The 17,934-nt window shown below is 44.1% G+C and overlaps 1 protein-coding gene across 2 annotated transcripts in view; it reads right to left on the minus strand.

Moving 5' to 3' along the window:
• Positions 1 to 17,934, minus strand: part of MEI1 (meiotic double-stranded break formation protein 1) — a 501,764-nt gene that overhangs the window by 31,753 nt on the left and 452,077 nt on the right. The gene's annotated exons all lie outside the window — the stretch shown is intronic.

Below are 17,934 nucleotides of genomic sequence, written 5' to 3' on the forward strand. Positions count from 1 at the left end.
ATGTTTGCCCGCAATGCGTTTATTTTGTGCTGACATGTTGCCCGCAATGCGTTTATCTTGTACTGACATGTTTGCCCGCAGTGCGTTTATCTTGTACTGACATGTTTGCCCGCAGTGTGTTTATTTTGTACTGACATGTTTGCCCCCATTGCGTTTATCTTGTACTGACATGTTTGCCCGCAGTGTGTTTATTTTGTACTGACATGTTTGCCCCCATTGCGTTTATTTTGTGCTGACATGTTGCCCGCAATGCGTTTATTTTGTACTGACATGTTTGCCCGCAGTGTGTTTATTTTGTACTGACATGTTTGCCCGCAGTGTGTTTATTTTGTACTGACATGTTTGCCCCCATTGCGTTTATTTTGTACTGACATGTTTGCCCGCAGTGTGTTTATTTTGTACTGACATGTTTGCCCGCAGTGTGTTTATTTTGTACTGACATGTTTGCCCCCATTGCGTTTATTTTGTACTGACATGTTTGCCCGCAGTGTGTTTATTTTGTACTGACATGTTTGCCCGCAGTGTGTTTATTTTGTACTGACATGTTTGCCCGCAGTGCGTTTATTTTGTACTGACATGTTTGCCCGCATTGCGTTTATCTTGTACTGACATGTTTGCCCGCAGTGTGTTTATTTTGTACTGACATGTTTGCCCCCATTGTGTTTATTTTGTGCTGACATGTTTGCCCGCAGTGTGTTTATTTTGTACTGACATGTTTGCCCCCATTGCGTTTATTTTGTGCTTACATGTTGCCCGCAATGCGTTTATTTTGTACTGACATGTTTGCCCCATTGCGTTTATCTTGTACTGACATGTTTGCCTGCAGTGCGTTTATCTTGTACTGACATGTATGCCCGCAGTGCGTTTATCTTGTACTGACATGTTTGCCCCCATTGCGTTTATCTTGTACTGACATGTATGCCCGCAGTGCGTTTATCTTGTACTGACATGTTTGCCCCCATTGCGTTTATCTTGTACTGACATGTTTGCCCGCAGTGCGTTTATCTTGTACTGACATGTTTGCCCCCATTGCGTTTATTTTGTGCTGACATGTTTGCCCGCAGTGTGTTTATTTTGTACTGACGTGTTGCCCACAGTGCGTTTATTTTGTGCTGACATGTTGCCCGCAATGCGTTTATTTTGTACTGACATGTTTGCCCGCAATGCGTTTATTTTGTACTGACATGTTTGCCCGCAGTGTGTTTATTTTGTACTGACATGTTTGCCCCCATTGCGTTTATTTTGTACTGACATGTTTGCCCGCAGTGTGTTTATTTTGTACTGACATGTTTGCCCGCAGTGTGTTTATTTTGTACTGACATGTTTGCCCGCAGTGCGTTTATTTTGTACTGACATGTTTGCCCCCATTGCGTTTATTTTGTGCTGACATGTTTGCCCCCATTGCGTTTATTTTGTGCTGACATGTTGCCCGCAATGCGTTTATTTTGTGCTGACATGTTGCCCGCAGTGCGTTTATCTTGTACTGACATGTTTGCCCACAGTGCGTTTATTTTGTGCTGACATGTTGCCCGCAATGCGTTTATCTTGTACTGACATGTTTGCCCGCAGTGCGTTTATCTTGTACTGACATGTTTGCCCCCATTGCGTTTATCTTGTACTGACATGTTTGCCCGCAGTGCGTTTATCTTGTACTGACATGTTTGCCCACAGTGCGTTTATTTTGTACTGACATGTTTGCCCGCAGTGCGTTTATCTTGTACTGACATGTTTGCCCCCATTGCGTTTATCTTGTACTGACATGTTTGCCCGCAGTGCGTTTATCTTGTACTGACATGTTTGCCCACAGTGCGTTTATTTTGTACTGACATGTTTGCCCGCAGTGCGTTTATCTTGTACTGACATGTTTGCCCGCAATGCGTTTATTTTGTGCTGACATGTTGCCCGCAGTGCGTTTATCTTGTACTGACATGTTTGCCCGCAATGCGTTTATTTTGTGCTGACATGTTGCCCGCAATGCGTTTATCTTGTACTGACATGTTTGCCCGCAGTGTGTTTATTTTGTACTGACATGTTTGCCCCCATTGCGTTTATTTTGTGCTGACATGTTGCCCGCAGTGCGTTTATTTTGTACTGACATGTTTGCCCCATTGCGTTTATTTTGTACTGACATGTTTGCCCGCAGTGTGTTTATTTTGTACTGACATGTTTGCCCGCAGTGTGTTTATTTTGTACTGACATGTTTGCCCCCATTGCGTTTATTTTGTACTGACATGTTTGCCCGCAGTGTGTTTATTTTGTACTGACATGTTTGCCCGCAGTGTGTTTATTTTGTACTGACATGTTTGCCCGCAGTGCGTTTATTTTGTACTGACATGTTTGTCCCCATTGCGTTTATTTTGTGCTGACATGTTTGCCCGCAGTGTGTTTATTTTGTACTGACGTGTTGCCCACAGTGCGTTTATTTTGTGCTGACATGTTGCCCGCAATGCGTTTATTTTGTACTGACATGTTTGCCCGCAATGCGTTTATTTTGTACTGACATGTTTGCCCGCAGTGTGTTTATTTTGTACTGACATGTTTGCCCCCATTGCGTTTATTTTGTACTGACATGTTTGCCCGCAGTGTGTTTATTTTGTACTGACATGTTTGCCCCCATTGCGTTTATTTTGTACTGACGTGTTGCCCACAGTGCGTTTATTTTGTGCTGACATGTTGCCCGCAATGCGTTTATTTTGTGCTGACATGTTTGCCCCCATTGCGTTTATTTTGTACTGACATGTTGCCCGCAATGCGTTTATTTTGTACTGACATGTTTGCCCGCAGTGTGTTTATTTTGTACTGACATGTTTGCCCGCAGTGCGTTTATTTTGTACTGACATGTTGCCCGCAGTGTGTTTATTTTGTACTGACATGTTGCCCGCAATGCGTTTATTTTGTACTGACATGTTTGCCCGCAGTGTGTTTATTTTGTACTGACATGTTGCCCGCAGTGTGTTTATTTTGTACTGACATGTTTCTCACATTGCGTTTATCTTGTGCTGACATGTTTGCCCCCATTGCGTTTATTTTGTACTGACATGTTGCCCGCAATGCGTTTATTTTGTACTGACATGTTTGCCCGCAGTGTGTTTATTTTGTACTGACATGTTTGCCCGCAGTGCGTTTATTTTGTGCTGACATGTTTGCCCGCAGTGTGTTTATTTTGTACTGACATGTTGCCCGCAGTGTGTTTATTTTGTACTGACATGTTGCCCGCAGTGTGTTTATTTTGTACTGACATGTTTCTCACATTGCGTTTATCTTGTACTGACATGTTTGCCCGCAGTGTGTTTATTTTGTGCTGACATGTTGCCCGCAATGCGTTTATTTTGTGCTGACATGTTGCCCGCAGTGCGTTTATTTTGTGCTGACATGTTTGCCCGCAGTGCGTTCTTGTACTGACATGTTTGCCCGCAGTGCGTTTATCTTGTACTGACATGTTTGCCCCCATTGCGTTTATCTTGTACTGACATGTTTGCCCGCAGTGCGTTTATCTTGTACTGACATGTTTGGCCGCAGTGCGTTTATCTTGTACTGACATGTTTGCCCCATTGCGTTTATTTTGTACTGACATGTTTGCCCGCAGTGCGTTTATCTTGTACTGACATGTTTGCCCCCATTGCGTTTATTTTGTACTGACATGTTTGGCCGCAGTGCGTTTATCTTGTACTGACATGTTTGCCCCCATTGCGTTTATCTTGTACTGACATGTTTGCCCGCAGTGCGTTTATCTTGTACTGACATGTTTGGCCGCAGTGCGTTTATCTTGTACTGACATGTTTGCCCCATTGCGTTTATTTTGTACTGACATGTTTGCCCGCAGTGCGTTTATTTTGTACTGACATGTTTGCCCGCAGTGCATTTATCTTGTACTGACATGTTTGCCCACAGTGCGTTTATCTTGTACTGACATGTTTGCCCGCATTGCGTTTATCTTGTACTGACATGTTTGCCCGCAGTGCGTTTATCTTGTACTGACATGTTTGCCCACAGTGCGTTTATTTTGTACTGACATGTTTGCCCGCAGTGCGTTTATTTTGTACTGACATGTTTGCCCGCAGTGCGTTTATCTTGTACTGACATGTTTGCCCGCAATGCGTTTATTTTGTGCTGACATGTTGCCCGCAGTGCGTTTATCTTGTACTGACATGTTTGCCCGCAGTGCGTTTATCTTGTACTGACATGTTTGCCCGCAGTGCGTTTATCTTGTACTGACATGTTTGCCCGCAATGCGTTTATTTTGTGCTGACATGTTTGCCCGCAGTGTGTTTATTTTGTACTGACATGTTTGCCCCCATTGCGTTTATTTTGTGCTGACATGTTGCCCGCAATGCGTTTATTTTGTACTGACATGTTTGCCCGCAGTGTGTTTATCTTGTACTGACATGTTTGCCCGCAGTGTGTTTATTTTGTACTGACATGTTGCCCGCAATGCGTTTATTTTGTACTGACATGTTTGCCCCATTGCGTTTATTTTGTACTGACATGTTTGCCCGCAGTGTGTTTATTTTGTACTGACATGTTTGCCCGCAGTGCGTTTATTTTGTACTGACATGTTTGCCCGCATTGCGTTTATTTTGTACTGACATGTTTGCCCGCATTGCGTTTATCTTGTACTGACATGTTTGCCCGCAGTGCGTTTATCTTGTACTGACATGTTTGCCCGCATTGCGTTTATCTTGTACTGACATGTTTGCCCGCATTGCGTTTATCTTGTACTGACATGTTTGCCCGCATTGCGTTTATCTTGTACTGACATGTTTGCCCGCAGTGCGTTTATCTTGTACTGACATGTTTGGCCGCAGTGCGTTTATCTTGTACTGACATGTTTGCCCGCAGTGCGTTTATCTTGTACTGACATGTTTGCCCCCATTGCGTGTATTTTGTACTGACATGTTTGCCCGCAGTGCATTTATCTTGTACTGACATGTTTGCCCGCAGTGCGTTTATCTTGTACTGACATGTTTGCCCGCAGTGAGTTTATCTTGTACTGACATGTATGCCCGCAGTGCGTTTATCTTGTACTGACATGTTTGCCCGCAGTGCGTTTATCTTGTACTGACATGTTTGCCTGCATTGCGTTTATCTTGTACTGACATGTTTGGCCGCAGTGCGTTTATCTTGTACTGACATGTTTGCCCGCAGTGCGTTTATCTTGTACTGACATGTTTGCCCGCAGTGCGTGTATTTTGTACTGACATGTTTGCCCGCAGTGCGTTTATCTTGTACTGACATGTTTGCCCGCAGTGCGTTTATCTTGTACTGACATGTTTGCCCGCAGTGCGTTTATCTTGTACTGACATGTTTGCCCGCATTGCGTTTATCTTGTACTGACATGTTTGCCCGCAATGCGTTTATTTTGTGCTGACATGTTTGCCCGCAGTGTGTTTATTTTGTACTGACATGTTTGCCCCCCATTGCGTTTATTTTGTGCTGACATGTTGCCCGCAATGCGTTTATTTTGTACTGACATGTTTGCCCGCAGTGTGTTTATCTTGTACTGACATGTTTGCCCGCAGTGTGTTTATTTTGTACTGACATGTTTGCCCGCAATGCGTTTATTTTGTGCTGACATGTTTGCCCGCAGTGTGTTTATTTTGTACTGACATGTTTGCCCCCATTGCGTTTATTTTGTGCTGACATGTTGCCCGCAATGCGTTTATTTTGTACTGACATGTTTGCCCGCAGTGTGTTTATCTTGTACTGACATGTTTGCCCCCATTGCGTTTATTTTGTACTGACATGTTTGCCCGCAGTGTGTTTATTTTGTACTGACATGTTTGCCCGCAGTGTGTTTATTTTGTACTGACATGTTTGCCCGCAGTGCGTTTATTTTGTACTGACATGTTTGCCCCCATTGCGTTTATTTTGTGCTGACATGTTTGCCCCCATTGCGTTTATTTTGTACTGACATGTTTGCCCGCAATGCGTATATTTTGTACTGACATGTTTGCCCCCATTGCGTTTATTTTGTACTGACATGTTGCCCGCAATGCGTTTATTTTGTACTGACATGTTTGCCCCCATTGCGTTTATTTTGTACTGACATGTTTGCCCGCAGTGCGTTTATCTTGTACTGACATGTTTGCCCGCAGTGCGTTTATTTTGTTCTGACATGTTTGCCCGCAGTGCGTTTATTTTGTACTGACATGTTGCCCGCAATGCGTTTATTTTGTGCTGACATGTTGCCCGCATTGCGTTTATTTTGTACTGACATGTTGCCCGCATTGCGTTTATTTTGTACTGACATGTTGCCCGCAGTGCGTTTATTTTGTGCTGACATGTTGCCCGCAATGCGTTTATCTTGTGCTGACATGTTTGCCCCCATTGCGTTTATTTTGTACTGACATGTTTGCCCGCATTGCGTTTATCTTGTACTGACATGTTTGCCCGCAGTGCGTTTATCTTGTACTGACATGTATGCCCGCATTGCGTTTATCTTGTACTGACATGTTTGCCCGCAGTGCGTTTATCTTGTACTGACATGTTTGTCCGCAGTGCGTTTATCTTGTACTGACATGTATGCCCGCAGTGCGTTTATCTTGTACTGACATGTTTGCCCGCAGTGCGTTTATCTTGTACTGACATGTATGCCCGCAGTGCGTTTATCTTGTACTGACATGTTTGCCCGCAGTGAGTTTATCTTGTACTGACATGTTTGCCCGCAGTGCGTTTATCTTGTACTGACATGTTTGCCCGCAGTGCGTTTATCTTGTACTGACATGTTTGCCCGCAGTGCGTTTATTTTGTTCTGACATGTTTGCCCGCAGTGCGTTTATTTTGTTCTGACATGTTGCCCGCAATGCGTTTATTTTGTACTGACATGTTTGCCCGCAGTGCGTTTATTTTGTACTGACATGTTGCCCGCAGTGCGTTTATTTTGTACTGACATGTTTGCCCGCAGTGCGTTTATCTTGTACTGACATGTTTGCCCGCAGTGCGTTTATTTTGTACTGACATGTTGCCCGCAGTGCGTTTATTTTGTACTGACATGTTGCCCGCAGTGCGTTTATTTTGTACTGACATGTTTGCCCGCAGTGCGTTTATTTTGTACTGACATGTTGCCTGCAGTGCGTTTATTTTGTACTGACATGTTGCCCGCAGTGCGTTTATTTTGTACTGACATGTATGCCCGCAGTGCGTTTATCTTGTACTGACATGTTTGCCCGCAGTGCGTTTATTTTGTACTGACATGTTTGCCCGCAGTGCGTTTATTTTGTACTGACATGTTTGCCCGCAGTGCGTTTATCTTGTACTGACATGTTTGCCCGCAGTGAGTTTATCTTGTACTGACATGTTTGCCTCCATTGCATTTATTTTGTACTGACATGTTTGCCCCCATTGCGTTTATTTTATACTGACATGTTTGCCCGCATTGCGTTTATTTTGTACTGACATGTTTGCCCCCATTGCGTTTATCTTGTACTGACATGTTTGCCCGCAGTGCGTTTATCTTGTACTGACATGTTTGCCCGCAGTGCGTTTATTTTGTACTGACATGTTTGCCCGCAGTGCGTTTATTTTGTACGGACATGTTTGCCCGCAGTGCGTTTATTTTGTACGGACATGTTTGCCCGCAGTGCGTTTATTTTGTACTGACATGTTTTCCCGCAGTGCGTTTATTTTGTACTGACATGTTTGCCCGCAGTGCGTTTATTTTGTACTGACATGTTTGCCCGCAGTGCGTTTATTTTGTACTGACATGTTTGCCCGCATTGCGTTTATCTTGTACTGACATGTTTGCCCGCAGTGCGTTTATCTTGTACTGACATGTTTGCCCGCAGTGCGTTTATTTTGTACTGACATGTTTGGCCGCAGTGCGTTTATCTTGTACTGACATGTTTGCCCGCATTGCGTTTATCTTGTACTGACATGTTTGCCCGCAGTGCGTTTATCTTGTACTGACATGTTTGCCCGCAGTGTGTTTATCTTGTACTGACATGTTTGCCCGCAGTGCGTTTATCTTGTACTGACATGTTTGCCCGCAGTGCGTTTATCTTGTACTGACATGTTTGCCCGCAGTGCGTTTATCTTGTACTGACATGTTTGCCCCCATTGCGTTTATCTTGTACTGACATGTTTGCCCGCAGTGCGTTTATTTTGTACTGACATGTTTGCCCGCAGTGCGTTTATCTTGTACTGACATGTTTGCCCGCAGTGCGTTTATCTTGTACTGACATGTTTGCCCGCAATGCGTTTATTTTGTGCTGACATGTTTGCCCCCATTGCGTTTATTTTGTACTGACATGTTTGCCCGCAGTGCGTTTATCTTGTACTGACATGTTTGCCCGCAGTGCGTTTATCTTGTACTGACATGTTTGCCCGCAGTGCGTTTATCTTGTACTGACATGTTTGCCCGCAGTGCGTTTATCTTGTACTGACATGTTTGCCCCCATTGCGTTTATCTTGTACTGACATGTTTGCCCGCAGTGCGTTTATCTTGTACTGACATGTTTGCCCGCAGTGCGTTTATCTTGTACTGACATGTTTGCCCGCAGTGCGTTTATCTTGTACTGACATGTTTGCCCGCAGTGCGTTTATCTTGTACTGACATGTTTGCCCGCAGTGCGTTTATCTTGTACTGACATGTTTGCCCGCAGTGCGTTTATTTTGTACTGACATGTTTGCCCGCAGTGCGTTTATCTTGTACTGACATGTTTTCCCCCAGTGCGTTTATTTTGTGCTGACATGTTTGCCCGCAGTGCGTTTATCTTGTACTGACATGTTTGCCCGCAGTGCGTTTATTTTGTGCTGACATGTTTGCCCGCAGTGCGTTTATCTTGTACTGACATGTTTGCCCGCAGTGCGTTTATCTTGTACTGACATGTTTGCCCGCAGTGCGTTTATCTTGTACTGACATGTTTGCCCGCAGTGCGTTTATTTTGTACTGACATGTTGCCCGCAGTGCGTTTATTTTGTTCTGACATGTTTGCCCGCAGTGCGTTTATTTTGTACTGACATGTTTGCCCGCAGTGCGTTTATTTTGTACTGACATGTTTGCCCACAGTGCGTTTATCTTGTACTGACATGTTTGCCCGCAGTGAGTTTATCTTGTACTGACATGTTTGCCTCCATTGCATTTATTTTGTACTGACATGTTTGCCCCCATTGCGTTTATTTTGTACTGACATGTTTGCCCGCATTGCGTTTATTTTGTACTGACATGTTTGCCCGCATTGCGTTTATCTTGTACTGACATGTTTGCCCGCAGTGAGTTTATCTTGTACTGACATGTTTGCCCCCATTGCGTTTATCTTGTACTGACATGTTTGCCCGCAGTGCGTTTATCTTGTACTGACATGTTTGCCCGCAGTGCGTTTATTTTGTACTGACATGTTTGCCCGCAGTGCGTTTATTTTGTACGGACATGTTTGCCCGCAGTGCGTTTATTTTGTACGGACATGTTTGCCCGCAGTGCGTTTATTTTGTACTGACATGTTTTCCCGCAGTGCGTTTATTTTGTACTGACATGTTTGCCCGCAGTGCGTTTATTTTGTACTGACATGTTTGCCCGCAGTGCGTTTATTTTGTACTGACATGTTTGCCCGCATTGCGTTTATCTTGTACTGACATGTTTGCCCGCAGTGCGTTTATCTTGTACTGACATGTTTGCCCGCATTGCGTTTATCTTGTACTGACATGTTTGCCCGCAGTGCGTTTATCTTGTACTGACATGTTTGCCCGCAGTGTGTTTATCTTGTACTGACATGTTTGCCCGCAGTGCGTTTATCTTGTACTGACATGTTTGCCCGCAGTGCGTTTATCTTGTACTGACATGTTTGCCCGCAGTGCGTTTATCTTGTACTGACATGTTTGCCCCCATTGCGTTTATCTTGTACTGACATGTTTGCCCGCAGTGCGTTTATTTTGTACTGACATGTTTGCCCGCAGTGCGTTTTTCTTGTACTGACATGTTTGCCCGCAGTGCGTTTATCTTGTACTGACATGTTTGCCCGCAATGCGTTTATTTTGTGCTGACATGTTTGCCCCCATTGCATTTATTTTGTACTGACATGTTTGCCCGCATTGCGTTTATCTTGTACTGACATGTTTGCCCGCAGTGCGTTTATCTTGTACTGACATGTTTGCCCGCAGTGCGTTTATCTTGTACTGACATGTTTGCCCGCAGTGCGTTTATCTTGTACTGACATGTTTGCCCGCAGTGCGTTTATCTTGTACTGACATGTTGCCCGCAGTGCGTTTATCTTGTACTGACATGTTTGCCCGCAGTGCGTTTATCTTGTACTGACATGTTTGCCCCCATTGCGTTTATCTTGTACTGACATGTTTGCCCGCATTGCGTTTATCTTGTACTGACATGTTTGCCCGCAGTGCGTTTATCTTGTACTGACATGTTTGCCCGCAGTGCGTTTATCTTGTACTGACATGTTTGCCTGCAGTGCGTTTATCTTGTACTGACATGTTTGCCCGCAGTGCGTTTATCTTGTACTGACATGTTTGCCCGCAGTGCGTTTATCTTGTACTGACATGTTTGCCCGCAGTGCGTTTATTTTGTACTGACATGTTTGCCCGCAGTGCGTTTATCTTGTACTGACATGTTTGCCCGCAGTGCGTTTATTTTGTGCTGACATGTTTGCCCGCAGTGCGTTTATCTTGTACTGACATGTTTGCCCGCAGTGCGTTTATCTTGTACTGACATGTTTGCCCGCAGTGCGTTCATCTTGTACTGACATGTTTGCCCGCAGTGCGTTTATTTTGTTCTGACATGTTTGCCCGCAGTGCGTTTATTTTGTTCTGACATGTTGCCCGCAATGCGTTTATTTTGTACTGACATGTTTGCCCGCAGTGCGTTTATTTTGTACTGACATGTTTGCCCGCAGTGCGTTTATTTTGTTCTGACATGTTGCCCGCAGTGCGTTTATTTTGTACTGACATGTTTGCCCGCAGTGCGTTTATCTTGTACTGACATGTTTGCCCGCAATGCGTTTATCTTGTACTGACATGTTGCCCGCAGTGCGTTTATTTTGTACTGACATGTTTGCCCGCAATGCGTTTATCTTGTACTGACATGTTGCCCGCAGTGCGTTTATTTTGTACTGACATGTTTGCCCGCAGTGCGTTTATCTTGTACTGACATGTTTGCCCGCAGTGCGTTTATTTTGTACTGACATGTTGCCCGCAGTGCGTTTATTTTGTACTGACATGTTTGCCCGCAGTGCGTTTATCTTGTACTGACATGTTTGCCCGCAATGCGTTTATTTTGTGCTGACATGTTTGCCCGCATTGCATTTATTTTGTGGTGAAATGTTTGCCCGCAGTGCGTTTATTTTGTACTGACATGTTGCCCGCATTGCGTTTATTTTGTACTGACATGTTTGCCCGCAGTGCGTTTATCTTGTACTTACATGTTTGCCCGCATTGCGTTTATCTTGTACTGACATGTTTGCCCGCAGTGCGTTTATCTTGTACTGACATGTTTGCCCCCATTGCGTTTATCTTGTACTGACATGTTTGCCCGCAGTGCGTTTATCTTGTACTGACATGTTTGCCCACAGTGCGTTTATTTTGTACTGACATGTTTGCCCGCAGTGCGTTTATCTTGTACTGACATGTTTGCCCGCAATGCGTTTATTTTGTGCTGACATGTTGCCCGCAGTGCGTTTATCTTGTACTGACATGTTTGCCCGCAATGCGTTTATTTTGTGCTGACATGTTGCCCGCAATGCGTTTATCTTGTACTGACATGTTTGCCCGCAGTGTGTTTATTTTGTACTGACATGTTTGCCCCCATTGCGTTTATCTTGTACTGACATGTTTGCCCGCAGTGTGTTTATTTTGTACTGACATGTTTGCCCCCATTGCGTTTATTTTGTGCTGACATGTTGCCCGCAATGCGTTTATTTTGTACTGACATGTTTGCCCGCAGTGTTTTTATTTTGTACTGACATGTTTGCCCGCAGTGTGTTTATTTTGTACTGACATGTTTGCCCCCATTGCGTTTATTTTGTACTGACATGTTTGCCCGCAGTGTGTTTATTTTGTACTGACATGTTTGCCCGCAGTGTGTTTATTTTGTACTGACATGTTTGCCCGCAGTGCGTTTATCTTGTACTGACATGTTTGCCCGCAGTGTGTTTATTTTGTACTGACATGTTTGCCCGCAGTGTGTTTATTTTGTACTGACATGTTTGCCCCCATTGCGTTTATTTTGTACTGACATGTTTGCCCGCAGTGTGTTTATTTTGTACTGACATGTTTGCCCGCAGTGTGTTTATTTTGTACTGACATGTTTGCCCGCAGTGCGTTTATTTTGTACTGACATGTTTGCCCGCATTGCGTTTATCTTGTACTGACATGTATGCCCGCAGTGTGTTTATTTTGTACTGACATGTTTGCCCCCATTGCGTTTATTTTGTGCTGACATGTTGCCCGCAATGCGTTTATTTTGTACTGACATGTTTGCCCCATTGCGTTTATCTTGTACTGACATGTTTGCCTGCAGTGCGTTTATCTTGTACTGACATGTATGCCCGCAGTGCGTTTATCTTGTACTGACATGTTTGCCCCCATTGCGTTTATCTTGTACTGACATGTTTGCCCGCAGTGCGTTTATCTTGTACTGACATGTTTGCCCCCATTGCGTTTATTTTGTGCTGACATGTTTGCCCGCAGTGTGTTTATTTTGTACTGACGTGTTGCCCACAGTGCGTTTATTTTGTGCTGACATGTTGCCCGCAATGCGTTTATTTTGTACTGACATGTTTGCCCGCAATGCGTTTATTTTGTACTGACATGTTTGCCCGCAGTGTGTTTATTTTGTACTGACATGTTTGCCCCCATTGCGTTTATTTTGTACTGACATGTTTGCCCGCAGTGTGTTTATTTTGTACTGACATGTTTGCCCGCAGTGTGTTTATTTTGTACTGACATGTTTGCCCGCAGTGCGTTTATTTTGTACTGACATGTTTGCCCCCATTGCGTTTATTTTGTGCTGACATGTTTGCCCCCATTGCGTTTATTTTGTGCTGACATGTTGCCCGCAATGCGTTTATTTTGTGCTGACATGTTTGCCCCCATTGCGTTTATTTTGTACTGACATGTTTGCCCGCATTGCGTTTATCTTGTACTGACATGTTTGCCCGCAGTGCGTTTATCTTGTACTGACATGTTTGCCCCCATTGCGTTTATCTTGTACTGACATGTTTGCCCGCAGTGCGTTTATCTTGTACTGACAAGTTTGCCCACAGTGCGTTTATTTTGTACTGACATGTTTGCCCGCAGTGCGTTTATCTTGTACTGACATGTTTGCCCGCAATGCGTTTATTTTGTGCTGACATGTTGCCCGCAGTGCGTTTATCTTGTACTGACATGTTTGCCCACAGTGCGTTTATTTTGTGCTGACATGTTGCCCGCAATGCGTTTATTTTGTGCTGACATGTTTGCCCCCATTGCGTTTATTTTGTACTGACATGTTTGCCCGCATTGCGTTTATCTTGTACTGACATGTTTGCCCGCAGTGCGTTTATCTTGTACTGACATGTTTGCCCCCATTGCGTTTATCTTGTACTGACATGTTTGCCCGCAGTGCGTTTATCTTGTACTGACATGTTTGCCCACAGTGCGTTTATTTTGTACTGACATGTTTGCCCGCAGTGCGTTTATCTTGTACTGACATGTTTGCCCGCAATGCGTTTATTTTGTGCTGACATGTTGCCCGCAGTGCGTTTATCTTGTACTGACATGTTTGCCCGCAATGCGTTTATTTTGTGCTGACATGTTGCCCGCAATGCGTTTATCTTGTACTGACATGTTTGCCCGCAGTGTGTTTATTTTGTACTGACATGTTTGCCCCCATTGCGTTTATTTTGTGCTGACATGTTGCCCGCAGTGCGTTTATTTTGTACTGACATGTTTGCCCCATTGCGTTTATTTTGTACTGACATGTTTGCCCGCAGTGTGTTTATTTTGTACTGACATGTTTGCCCGCAGTGTGTTTATTTTGTACTGACATGTTTGCCCCCATTGCGTTTATTTTGTACTGACATGTTTGCCCGCAGTGTGTTCATTTTGTACTGACATGTTTGCCCGCAGTGTGTTTATTTTGTACTGACATGTTTGCCCGCAGTGCGTTTATTTTGTACTGACATGTTTGCCCCCATTGCGTTTATTTTGTGCTGACATGTTTGCCGGCAGTGTGTTTATTTTGTACTGACGTGTTGCCCACAGTGCGTTTATTTTGTGCTGACATGTTGCCCGCAATGCGTTTATTTTGTACTGACATGTTTGCCCGCAATGCGTTTATTTTGTACTGACATGTTTGCCCGCAGTGTGTTTATTTTGTACTGACATGTTTGCCCCCATTGCGTTTATTTTGTACTGACATGTTTGCCCGCAGTGTGTTTATTTTGTACTGACATGTTTGCCCCCATTGCGTTTATTTTGTACTGACGTGTTGCCCACAGTGCGTTTATTTTGTGCTGACATGTTGCCCGCAATGCGTTTATTTTGTGCTGACATGTTTGCCCCCATTGCGTTTATTTTGTACTGACATGTTGCCCGCAATGCGTTTATTTTGTACTGACATGTTTGCCCGCAGTGTGTTTATTTTGTACTGACATGTTTGCCCGCAGTGCGTTTATTTTGTACTGACATGTTGCCCGCAGTGTGTTTATTTTGTACTGACATGTTGCCCGCAATGCGTTTATTTTGTACTGACATGTTTGCCCGCAGTGTGTTTATTTTGTACTGACATGTTGCCCGCAGTGTGTTTATTTTGTACTGACATGTTTCTCACATTGCGTTTATCTTGTGCTGACATGTTTGCCCCCATTGCGTTTATTTTGTACTGACATGTTGCCCGCAATGCGTTTATTTTGTACTGACATGTTTGCCCGCAGTGTGTTTATTTTGTACTGACATGTTTGCCCGCAGTGCGTTTATTTTGTGCTGACATGTTTGCCCGCAGTGTGTTTATTTTGTACTGACATGTTGCCCGCAATGCGTTTATTTTGTACTGACATGTTTGCCCGCAGTGTGTTTATTTTGTACTGACATGTTGCCCGCAGTGTGTTTATTTTGTACTGACATGTTTCTCACATTGCGTTTATCTTGTACTGACATGTTTGCCCGCAGTGTGTTTATTTTGTGCTGACATGTTGCCCGCAATGCGTTTATTTTGTGCTGACATGTTGCCCGCAGTGCGTTTATTTTGTGCTGACATGTTTGCCCGCAGTGCGTTCTTGTACTGACATGTTTGCCCGCAGTGCGTTTATCTTGTACTGACATGTTTGCCCCCATTGCGTTTATCTTGTACTGACATGTTTGCCCGCAGTGCGTTTATCTTGTACTGACATGTTTGGCCGCAGTGCGTTTATCTTGTACTGACATGTTTGCCCCATTGCGTTTATTTTGTACTGACATGTTTGCCCGCAGTGCGTTTATTTTGTACTGACATGTTTGCCCGCAGTGCGTTTATCTTGTACTGACATGTTTGCCCGCAGTGCGTTTATCTTGTACTGACATGTTTGCCCGCATTGCGTTTATCTTGTACTGACATGTTTGCCCGCAGTGCGTTTATCTTGTACTGACATGTTTGCCCACAGTGCGTTTATTTTGTACTGACATGTTTGCCCGCAGTGCGTTTATTTTGTACTGACATGTTTGCCCGCAGTGCGTTTATCTTGTACTGACATGTTTGCCCGCAATGCGTTTATTTTGTGCTGACATGTTGCCCGCAGTGCGTTTATCTTGTACTGACATGTTTGCCCGCAGTGCGTTTATCTTGTACTGACATGTTTGCCCGCAGTGCGTTTATCTTGTACTGACATGTTTGCCCGCAATGCGTTTATTTTGTGCTGACATGTTTGCCCGCAGTGTGTTTATTTTGTACTGACATGTTTGCCCCCATTGCGTTTATTTTGTGCTGACATGTTGCCCGCAATGCGTTTATTTTGTACTGACATGTTTGCCCGCAGTGTGTTTATCTTGTACTGACATGTTTGCCCGCAGTGTGTTTATTTTGTACTGACATGTTGCCCGCAATGCGTTTATTTTGTACTGACATGTTTGCCCCATTGCGTTTATTTTGTACTGACATGTTTGCCCGCAGTGTGTTTATTTTGTACTGACATGTTTGCCCGCAGTGCGTTTATTTTGTACTGACATGTTTGCCCGCATTGCGTTTATTTTGTACTGACATGTTTGCCCGCATTGCGTTTATCTTGTACTGACATGTTTGCCCGCAGTGCGTTTATCTTGTACTGACATGTTTGCCCGCATTGCGTTTATCTTGTACTGACATGTTTGCCCGCATTGCGTTTATCTTGTACTGACATGTTTGCCCGCATTGCGTTTATCTTGTACTGACATGTTTGCCCGCAGTGCGTTTATCTTGTACTGACATGTTTGGCCGCAGTGCGTTTATCTTGTACTGACATGTTTGCCCGCAGTGCGTTTATCTTGTACTGACATGTTTGCCCCCATTGCGTGTATTTTGTACTGACATGTTTGCCCGCAGTGCGTTTATCTTGTACTGACATGTTTGCCCGCAGTGCGTTTATCTTGTACTGACATGTTTGCCCGCAGTGAGTTTATCTTGTACTGACATGTATGCCCGCAGTGCGTTTATCTTGTACTGACATGTTTGCCCGCAGTGCGTTTATCTTGTACTGACATGTTTGCCTGCATTGCGTTTATCTTGTACTGACATGTTTGGCCGCAGTGCGTTTATCTTGTACTGACATGTTTGCCCGCAGTGCGTTTATCTTGTACTGACATGTTTGCCCGCAGTGCGTGTATTTTGTACTGACATGTTTGCCCGCAGTGCGTTTATCTTGTACTGACATGTTTGCCCGCAGTGCGTTTATCTTGTACTGACATGTTTGCCCGCAGTGCGTTTATCTTGTACTGACATGTTTGCCCGCATTGCGTTTATCTTGTACTGACATGTTTGCCCGCAATGCGTTTATTTTGTGCTGACATGTTTGCCCGCAGTGTGTTTATCTTGTACTGACATGTTTGCCCCCATTGCGTTTATTTTGTGCTGACATGTTGCCCGCAATGCGTTTATTTTGTACTGACATGTTTGCCCCATTGCGTTTATTTTGTACTGACATGTTTGCCCGCAGTGTGTTTATCTTGTACTGACATGTTTGCCCGCAGTGTGTTTATCTTGTACTGACATGTTTGCCCCCATTGCATTTATTTTGTACTGACATGTTTGCCCGCAGTGTGTTTATTTTGTACTGACATGTTGCCCGCAATGCGTTTATTTTGTACTGACATGTTTGCCCCATTGCGTTTATTTTGTACTGACATGTTTGCCCGCAGTGTGTTTATTTTGTACTGACATGTTTGCCCGCAGTGCGTTTATTTTGTACTGACATGTTTGCCCGCATTGCGTTTATTTTGTACTGACATGTTTGCCCCCATTGCGTTTATTTTGTACTGACATGTTTGCCCGCAGTGTGTTTATTTTGTACTGACATGTTTGCCCGCAGTGTGTTTATCTTGTACTGACATGTTTGCCCCCATTGCGTTTATTTTGTGCTGACATGTTTGCCCCCATTGCGTTTATTTTGTACTGACATGTTTGCCCGCAGTGCGTTTATTTTGTACTGACATGTTTGCCCCCATTGCGTTTATTTTGTGCTGACATGTTTGCCCCCATTGCGTTTATTTTGTACTGACATGTTTGCCCGCAATGCGTATATTTTGTACTGACATGTTTGCCCCCATTGCGTTTATTTTGTACTGACATGTTGCCCGCAATGCGTTTATTTTGTACTGACATGTTTGCCCCCATTGCGTTTATTTTGTACTGACATGTTGCCCGCAATGCGTTTATTTTGTACTGACATGTTGCCCGCAATGCGTTTATTTTGTGCTGACATGTTGCCCGCATTGCGTTTATTTTGTACTGACATGTTGCCCGCATTGCGTTTATTTTGTACTGACATGTTGCCCGCAGTGCGT

The sequence above is a fragment of the Hyperolius riggenbachi genome, chromosome 9 (assembly GCF_040937935.1).
Source record: "Hyperolius riggenbachi isolate aHypRig1 chromosome 9, aHypRig1.pri, whole genome shotgun sequence".
Taxonomy (NCBI): Eukaryota; Metazoa; Chordata; class Amphibia; order Anura; family Hyperoliidae; genus Hyperolius; species Hyperolius riggenbachi.